This window comes from Nannochloropsis gaditana, assembly GCF_000240725.1.
Source record: "Nannochloropsis gaditana CCMP526 unplaced genomic scaffold scaffold513, whole genome shotgun sequence".
NCBI lineage: Eukaryota > Eustigmatophyceae > Eustigmatales > Monodopsidaceae > Microchloropsis > Microchloropsis gaditana.
The window spans coordinates 815-1,191 of record NW_005803440.1 but is presented as its reverse complement, the minus strand read 5'-3'; positions in this window follow the sequence as shown (position 1 = coordinate 1,191).

Here is a 377-nt window from a genome sequence, read left to right as displayed (position 1 = left end):
CTGCGACGTTTGGATGAAGAGGAAGAGATGAGGATGCGCGCACCGTAGAGCGAGGAGGACGGCAAGAGGGAGGGGGGAAGGGAGGGGGACGGGGAGAAGAGGGCTGGGTAAATGTATCGTGAGAAGGAAGATACGCGAGCAGAAAATTTGCTTTGGGAAGCAAGAGGGAGGTCTCTTGCTAACAAGGTAGGGGGGAAATCCCCCCCGATTCAAAATTTAGAAAATCCGTTGACCTACCGGAAGGTTCTGACACTATTCGAGATAATCCTAACAATTTTTTTTTAGCTTTCTTGGCACTCGCAGCCAATACATCCCCCGTTACTTTGCCCTCCTTCGCCCTCCTTCCTTCCTTCCCGTCCTCCCCTCCCTCCTCGTTA